The 8,522-nt window shown below is 45.6% G+C and overlaps 1 long non-coding RNA gene across 2 annotated transcripts; it reads left to right on the forward strand.

Annotated features, from left to right (window-relative positions):
• Positions 1-5,615: 5,615 nt before the first annotated feature.
• LOC147977191 (uncharacterized) lies at positions 5,616-8,248 on the forward strand. Of its 2 annotated transcripts, none has more exons than XR_015602199.1 (4): positions 5,616-6,317; positions 6,413-6,556; positions 7,143-7,311; positions 7,419-8,248. It is a non-coding gene; the product is annotated as an uncharacterized LOC147977191 (long non-coding RNA). The 2 variants fall into 2 exon arrangements; XR_015602200.1 differs by having other exon boundaries at positions 6,422-6,556.
• Positions 8,249-8,522: the final 274 nt, after the last annotated feature.

Genomic DNA, 8,522 nt, shown 5'->3' on the forward strand with positions numbered 1-8,522 from the left:
TGCGCCGTAAACATGGATAATCTTCATTGTTTATCAGGATGCTTGGGTCAGTCTTGACATTGAAGGGAGGAATTTCATGAAACTTTTCATAATCTTCAGACATGTCTGTCTTGCCGTCCACTCCCAGGATGTCCCTTTTTCCTGAAAGAACTATGTGGCGCTTTGGCTCATCGTATGATGTATTCGCTTCCTTATCTTTTCTTTTTCTCGGTTTGGTAGACATGTCCTTCACATAGATAACCTGTGCCACATCATTAGCTAGGACGAACGGTTCATCAGTGTACCCAAGATTTTTCAGATCCACTGTTGTCATTCCGTACTGTGGGTCTACCTGCTGTACCCCGCCGCCTAACAGATTGACCCATTTGCACTTAAACAAAGGGACCATAAAATCAGGTCCGTAGTCAAGTTCCCATATGTCCACTATGTAACCATAATATGTGTCCTTTCCTCTCTCGGTTGCTGCATCAAAGCGGACACCGCTGTTTTGGTTGGTGCTCTTTTGATCTTGGGCGATCGTGTAAAATGTATTCCCATTTATCTCGTATCCTTTGTAAGTCAATACAGTCAAAGATGGTCCCCTGGACAACAAGTACAACTCATCACAAACAGTGTTGTCACCTCTGAGACGTGTTTCCAACCAACTACTGAAAGTCCTGATGTGTTCACATGTAATCCAGTCGTTGCATTGCTCCGGGTGTTTGGAGCGCAGACTGTTCTTGTGTTCATCGACATACGGGGTCACCAAGGTAGAGTTCTGTAGAACTGTGTAGTGTGCTTGAGACCAAGAATATCCGTCCCTGCATATTATTGAGTCTCTTCCAAGAGTGCCTTTTCCAGTCAGTCTCCCCTCATACCGCGATTTAGGGAGACCTATCTTGTTAAGGCCAGGAATGAAGTCAACACAAAACTCGATAACATCCTCTGTTTGATGGCCCATGGAGATGCTTCCTTCTGGCCTAGCGCGGTTACGGACATATTTCTTTAGGACTCCCATGAACCTCTCAAAGGGGAACATATTGTGTAGAAATACGGGCCCCAGGATGACAATCTCGTCGACTAGATGAACTAGGACGTGCGTCATGATATTTAAGAAGGATGGTGGGAACACCAGCTCGAAACTGACAAGACATTGCGCCACATCACTCCTTAGCCTTGGTACGATTTCTGGATCGATCACCTTCTGAGAGATTGCATTGAGGAATGCACACAGCTTCACAATGGCTAATCGGACATTTTCCGATAAAAGCCCCCTCAATGCAACCGGAAGCAGTTGCGTCATAATCACGTGGCAGTCATGAGACTTTAGGTTCTGAAACTTTTTCTCTGGCATATTTATTATTCCCTTTATATTCGACGAGAAGCCAGTCGTGACCTTCATACTGAGCAGGCATTCAAAGAAGATTTGTTTCTCTTCTATCGTAAGAGCGTAGCTGGCAGGACCTTTATACTGCTTCGGAGGCATGTCGTCTTTTTCGTGCAAACGTTGCAGGTCCTCCCGTGCCTCCGGCGTATCTTTTGTCTTCCCATACACGCCCAAGAAGCCTAGCAGGTTCACGCAAAGGTTCTTCGTCACGTGCATCACGTCGATTGAGGAGCGGACCTCTAGGTCTTTCCAGTAGGGTAGGTCCCAAAATATAGATTTCTTCTTCCACATGGGTGCGTGTCCCTCAGCGTCATTCGGAACAGCTAGTCCACCGGGACCCTTTCCAAAGATGACGTAGGGTAAATCATTGACCATAGCAAGCACGTGATCACCGGTGCGCATGGCGGGCTTCTTCTGGTGATCTGCCTCGCCTTTGAAATGCTTGCCTTTCTTTCGACATTGATGGTTGGTCGGAAGAAATCGACGATGGCCCAGGTACACATTCTTCCTGCATTTGTCCAGGTATATACTTTCAGTGTCATCTAAACAGTGCGTGCATGCGTGGTATCCTTTGTTTGTCTGTCCTGAAAGGTTACTGAGAGCGGGCCAATCGGTGATGGTCACGAACAGCAACGCCTTAAGGTTAAATTCCTCCTGTCTGTGCTCATCCCACGTACGTACACCGTTTCCATTCCACAGCTGTAAAAGTTCTTCAACTAATGGCCTTAGGTACACATCAATTTCGTTGCCGGGTTGCTTAGGGCCTTGGATGAGAACTGGCATCATAATGAACTTCCGCTTCATGCACATCCAAGGAGGAAGGTTATACATACATAGAGTCACGGGCCAGGTGCTGTGATTACTGCTCTGCTCCCCGAAAGGATTAATGCCATCCGCGCTTAAAGAAAACCATACATTCCTTGGGTCCTTTGCAAACTCATCCCAGTACTTTCTCTCGATTTTTCTCCACTGCGACCCGTCAGTGGGTGCTCTCAACTTCCCATCTTTCTTTCGGTTCTCACTGTGCCATCGCATCAACTTGGCATGCTCTTCGTTTCTGAACACACGTTTCAACCGTGGTATTATAGGAGCATACCACATCACCTTCGCAGGAACCCTCTTCCTGAGGGGCTCGCCGTCAACATCACCGGGGTCATCTCGTCTGATCTTATACCGCAACGCACCGCATACCGGGCATGCGTTCAGATCCTTGTATGCACCGCGGTAGAGGATGCAGTCATTAGGGCATGCATGTATCTTCTCCACCTCCAATCCTAGAGGGCATACGACCTTCTTTGCTGCGTATGTACTGTCGGGCAATTCGTTATCCTTTGGAAGCTTCTTCTTCAATATTTTCCGTAGCTTCTCAAATCCTTTGTCAGCCACAGCATTCTCTGCCTTCCACTGCAGCAATTCCAGTACGGTACCGAGCTTTGTGTTGCCATCTTCGCAATTGGGGTATAACCCTTTTTTGTGATCCTCTAACATGCGATCGAACTTCAGCTTCTCCTTTTGACTAATGCATTGCGTCCTTGCATCGACAATGACCCGGCGGAGATCATCATCATCGGGCGCATCGTCTGGTTCCTCTTGATCTTCAGCAGCTTCACCCATGGCAGCATCATTGGGCACATCATCGTCTGGTTCCTCTTGATCTTCACCAGCTCCCCCCGTTGCAGCATCACCGTATTCAGGGGGCACATAGTTGTCATCGTACTCTTCTTCTTCGCCGTCTTCCATCATAACCCCTATTTCTCCGTGCCTCGTCCAAACATTATAGTGTGGCATGAAACCCTTGTAAAGCAGGTGGGAGTGAAGGATTTTCCGTTTAGAGTAAGACCTCGTATTCCCACATTCAGTGCATGGACAACACATAAAACTATTCTGCTTGTTTGCCTCGGCCGCATCGAGAAACTCATGCATGCCCTTAATGTACTCGCGGGTGTGTCTGTCACCGTACATCCATTGCCGGTTCATCTGCGTGCATTATATATAATTAAGTGTCCAAATTAATAGAAGTTCATCATCACATTAAAACCAAAGTGCATACATAGTTCTCATCTAACAACATATAGCTCTCCAGAGCATCTAATTAATTAAACCATACATTGAAACTATGTAAAACATTTCAATGCGAAAACAAATGCGATCATAATCGCAACCAAGGTAACAATTGATCCAACGGCATAATGATACCAAGCCTCGGTATGAATGGCATATTTTCTAATCTTTCTAATCTTCAAGCGCATTGCATCCATCTTGATCTTGTGATCATCGACGACATCCGCAACATGCAACTCCAATATCATCTTCTCCTCCTCAATTTTTTTTATTTTTTCCTTCAACAAATTGTTTTCTTCTTCAACTAAATTTAACCTCTCGACAAGGTCGGTTGGCATTTCCGATTCACATACATCCTAGATAAATAAAATCTATGTCACGTTGGTCGGCATAATTTTCATAAACAATAAATGAACCAATAGTTATAAAGATAATATACATACCAAATCCGAATCATAGACAGGACGAGGGCCGACGGGGGCGGATACCAAAACCATCGCACTATATAAGATGCAATAATAAATGTAAGAAAATGATACAAGTATCTATCTAAACATACAAGTAAGAATATTTTTCCTTTCAGAAAGAAGATAAGAATAAGAGGCTCACCACGGTGGTGTCGGTGATGAGATCGGCGCGGGTGATCGACGGCGGTGAAGACGGGGACGGGGCGTGACGGACCACTAAATCTAGACAAATCTCGACGAAAATGGAGCTTGGAGGTCGAGCTTCGAGAGGAGAAAGCTTAAGTAGTGTGGCTCGGGCATTCCATCGAACACCTCATGTGCATAGGAGGTGAGCTAGAGCACCACAAAGGCCTCTCCCCCTCGGCCAGAAAAAACAGAGCACTGTGCTCTGCTCTTGCGCGAGGGGGTATATATAGGCAATTCATTGGTCCCGGTTCGTGGCATGAACCGGGACTAAAGGGGAGCCTTTGGTCCCGGTTCGAGCCACCAACCGGGACCAATGGTGGTGGGCCAGGAGGGAGGCCCTTTGGTCCCGGTTCGTCCCACCAACCGGGACCAAAAGGTCCACACAAACCGGGACCAATGGCCCACGTGGCCCGGCCGGCCCCCTGGGCTCACGAACCGGGACCAATGCCCACATTGGTCCCGGTTCAAGACTGAACCAGGACTAATGGGCTGAGGCGGCCTGGACCATAGCCCCTTTTTCTACTAGTGTAAGGAAATAAATAATAACTTTATTATTGCCTCTAGGGCATGTTTCCTTCATGCACATCGACTCAGATGTCAATATTATTTTCAATTTCATCTTCCGGACGAATATCAAAGGTGATAAGCATATTAGGCTCAAATCCATACGCCTTGCATAGTGCTCTCCAATTTGAGCATTCAAAATAGGAGTAGGCCTCTGCATTGTATAATTTTACGGCAGAAGTATAACCATGCTCGGTCCTCAAGTGAACTCTCTTTACCTCCCTATTGTCCATAGTACTGAAATCAATCTTATCGGAGACATAAAATCTTACATGGCAGGGGATACACTAGTAGAATTGTAAAAAATTAAAATTATAAGTTGAAGCAAAAGAAAAGCAGAAGTCATGCTTAATTACGAAAAAAGACTTGTCGTTGTGACTTACTATATCCACTTCGAAGGTCTCATCCAGCATGATGTTGAAGCGCCTACCACCAACTAGGTGAGGCCTGTCGCACGGGCCGCGCTTGTCTTCGCATTATTCACACATAACAAATTTCCTTTCATTGTCAGACATTTCCTACGTTCATAGTTGAAACATTGAAAATCGATCGAAGGCAACTACCAGGAAACTCAACACACAGATCACTATTACCCAATATGCAACAGGTTGACTTTAGGTCTGTCGAGTCTTCCTTCCTAAACTCTTATCTCACGTATATGGTGGGCACTCCCTCTCTGATATTTGCTCGATATATATAGGGTTGACTTTAGGTCTGTTTCATCTCCTTGTGTGTCTTTCAGTGAGGGAGAGTATATATATATATATATATATATATATATATATATATATATATAGTAGCTCTATTTTAATCCCAGGATTAGAATAACTATTTGAATCACGGCGCGTCTATACAGGGGCAACGGAGGTCCTCCCGAACTCCCGAGAAAAAAAATGAAAATCATGTCCTCTCTCCCGCAACCTCCCTCCCTCCCCACGTTCCCCTCAACCTCCCCCCGATCCAGCCGCCCCACCCCGCACCACCTCCTACCTCGCCCACCCCGCATCGCCTCCTACCTCGCGCACCGCGGGCCGCCGTCGCCGCCCCACCCCGCGCCGCCTCCTACCTCGCCTACCCAACGCGCTGCCGTCGCCGCCTACTACCTCGCCCACCCCGCGCGCCGCGGCCCTACGCTGCTCCGCCACCATGGGATCCCGGCCGGTCAGCTTCCCCCGAGCACCCCCCGCCCCCTTGCGCGTCGGCCGCCACCCGACGCAAATCAGTCGCCACCCCAGCGCTCCCTTCCCCGTGCTATCCCTCAATGCTGGCCGGTCGAGCGCCTCCGACAGGATGCGTCACCACAGTCCAGATACCGGGGGTCGCTCTCCCTGACTCACAGCTGAAGGAGACCGGCAGCTTCCTCGATGGAGCACTACAGAAGGCCATCGAGCCTGCGACCACAACAAGGACGAGCCCCTCAATTTGCTAGTTCCAAGTTTTATTGCAATCGCAAACTCTGTTTGCCCCTTCCTTGATCCAATCTTTCGTTCTTGCTGCTCCACATTGCATCCACCTGCCGACGCGGCGCCCCCAATCCATGAACCTTCACCTGCTTGTTGACCTTCTCGCAAAGTCCACCTCGACCTTCCTGGGATCTGGCTCGCAGGGTGCACGCAATCTCGTCCTAGCCAGCTGCTGCTGGGTGAAACTCCACCGGCCTGAAGATGCAAGAGGTAGCCTTTCTTGCTAATGCTACTGCTACGCTTTCTGCCAATGCTAGTTTTGTTTTTCTCCTAATGAAGTCAACGCCTTGATTTTGATGGATAAGCAAGAACAGAGGGAGATATAGAGCATGTGTAGTATATGGACTGCTCGCACGCGCTGCCACGGACTGCTCCGCCCAGCGCCCCCACACCCCGCGAATCGCCTGTGTGCCACACCGTAGCCACCTCTCCCACACGTTGATGAAGAGGTAAGCCGTCGTCTGTACTCCAGCTTCATAGTGACACACAAGGAGCAGCAGCTACTGCTAGCGAGTCCCGCTTCCTTCTCTCTGTATCTCGTGCCAAACCAAAAGGTGCAGAAGACATGTTTGATGAAATGGCTAGCTGAAGATAGAACTGTTGTGTAATCGTGTTTCCCTTTGGTTTAATTTTTCTTTGTTCATGTTCTATTATTTGCCCAATTATTTACTACGCAAAATACCTCCATCCCAAACACTTTTCTCATGGAGTGGAGAAAAGTTATAATTTTGCTATAAGCACTTTATAATTGGCTAGGAAATAGGAAAAGAAAAAGAGAAAAAACGAGATGTAGCAGTGCATTGAAACACAACATCTACTAGTGCTTCTCTTTTGATTGAGATATTCCCAGCATTTCTTTGCCCAGGATGTGTTTGCGTTCATATCTGTAAAGGAAACTGTTGTAGCTAAGTGTTCACTTTGATTTTCCTTTGCTTCACGCTGTGGCGTACATAGTCTGATGTGCTTATATTTTTTTTCCTGAACTTATAAGTAGATGGTCCGCTGTATTCATCATCTTATAGTGCTTGTTGCCAGGTCTGTCTCTCTTTCCTCCCCTGCTCACCATCCTGTGCGGCAGTGGACACGACTACTTGAGGGAACGAAGCCCGTCCTCCCAGCACCGACAGTCTACCTGCACCCTGCAAAAAATTAAATAAATCGCAAGTTCAGAATCAAGAAACCATGAAGTTCAAAGACAACAAAGGTACTGCCCGATGTTGTTCGCCAACGATCTTTAGTTTCTTTAGCAGCTCGTACGCATTTTGCCAAAGCTAGTATGTTCGGAACCTTAAGGTGATAGCTGACCGGCAGGGACAACAATGTCGATGGCGGTTGAAGAAGGATCCCGGAAATATTATTATTGGGACCGTAGGCCAAGTTTTATGCACGGTGTGAGAGGATTCCAGGAATTGTTCTGGAGCGGTCGATGGCTTTCGAGAGATGCGATCATATCTCACAAGTTTCCAGGGGGTTCAAGATCATTTATATAAGAAGGAAATGTCAAAGGTTCAGACGGCAGCACACTTAAAAATACTGGTGAAAAATATGAACATGTGTAGCGCAATCATGGGAAAAAGCTTGAATTTTTATCGCTTGACCTCTGCTGATCTCTCCTATAGTTTTTGTCATGCGTTCTTCATTGAGTGGTACAACTGAACATATCCACGGGAGATCCATGCTATGGTACAGATTTGTGAAATTACTTTGTACTAATTAGTATTATTTCATTGTGGGTAATGGGCGCATGACTTCATGTGTTCACTATTTTTTTTTCGCTTGATTTGTAGCCAAATTATTTATTAATATTGTGATTCGAGTGCCTCGTGCATGGATGTCATTTGTAGCACACAAAGGTGCTTTTGTTAATACGTACGAGACGAACATTCTGCTAGTGATGAAACAAAAGATCGAATGCTAAAATAATTTGTTTTTCGTGTTTCTAAAAAATTCAAGAAGTTCAAATTAAAATAACAGGGTTGTTCAACGTTCTTAAATAATCTGATTATTCCAGTTTCTAAGAAACCTGGAAGTTCAAATAAAAACAACGTACAAAAGAAAATAGTTTTTTGTTACAACAATGAATGAATCCAAGAAGATCAAATTAAAATAACTAACTAGCTCAAAAAATGAAATTTTCCTGTTTTTATAGAAAACTAGAAGTTCAAATTTAGAAAATGGAACGATTCGATGTTTATTACAAAACTCGAATTCATTCAGTTACTAAATAATAGACCAAGAAATTCAAATTAGAATAACAGAGTAGTGAGATGTTTATATACCACGAAGAAAGCAAAGCTTCACCTAGAAAATATTAACTCCAGAAGTTAAAATTTAATAAATTGGAGAGTTTAAAGAAAACCAAATTCTTTCTGTATGTAGGAAAAATAAAAGTATGAAGTTCAATTTAGAAAAGAT

Source organism: Triticum urartu, chromosome 4A (genome assembly GCF_056163025.1).
Source record: "Triticum urartu cultivar PI428250 chromosome 4A, HENAU_Tu73, whole genome shotgun sequence".
Lineage (NCBI taxonomy): Eukaryota > Viridiplantae > Streptophyta > Magnoliopsida > Poales > Poaceae > Triticum > Triticum urartu.